Source organism: Mastomys coucha, unplaced genomic scaffold (genome assembly GCF_008632895.1).
Source record: "Mastomys coucha isolate ucsf_1 unplaced genomic scaffold, UCSF_Mcou_1 pScaffold16, whole genome shotgun sequence".
NCBI lineage: Eukaryota > Metazoa > Chordata > Mammalia > Rodentia > Muridae > Mastomys > Mastomys coucha.
The window spans coordinates 42,688,032-42,688,455 of record NW_022196898.1 but is presented as its reverse complement, the minus strand read 5'-3'; the positions used below and the strand labels follow the sequence as shown (position 1 = coordinate 42,688,455).

At 49.5% G+C, this 424-nt stretch overlaps 1 protein-coding gene across 3 annotated transcripts in view; it reads right to left on the bottom strand.

The window, feature by feature from the left end:
* Rfx5 (regulatory factor X5) overlaps window positions 1-124 on the bottom strand; it is a 9,380-nt gene extending 9,256 nt beyond the window's left edge. For all 3 annotated transcript variants that reach the window (XM_031374737.1, XM_031374740.1, XM_031374738.1), the window contains exon 1: window positions 14-124. The gene's annotated coding sequence lies outside the window, so the exon portion shown is untranslated. The remainder of the gene's footprint in view (window positions 1-13) is intronic.
* Between the last annotated feature and the right edge of the window lie 300 nt (window positions 125-424).

Genomic DNA, 424 nt, shown 5'->3' with positions numbered 1-424 from the left:
AAAAAAGTCTCACTTTGCTAATCCTTTGCTGCTTTAGGGTACCCAACCAAGACCACGAGGCAGCCTTCTGACCACTCAGAACAAGGCACAGGACCTCTTTAGGCAGTGGCACCTCTAGGTTGGCAGGCCTGGGCTGTCTAAGAAAGGTTCCCGAAGTCGGGTAGGGGAGTAAGCCAGTGAGCACCTTTCCTATGTGACGTTCCTGCCTCTGCTCCTGCAGGCGTGTGAAGTAGAAACTTTAAGGGATCTTTGGAAAGTCGGTTGTGTTGGATGGTGTTTTGCTGGGGTCAACTTGTGGAGTGTTTTCCTGAAATGGACACAGGTGAAAGACTGAGGCAAACTTGTGAAGGACTGTTTCACTGAAGTAGACACAGGAGAGAGGATGTTCTGCTAAAGCAAGCACATGAAAGGACACATGAGGAAG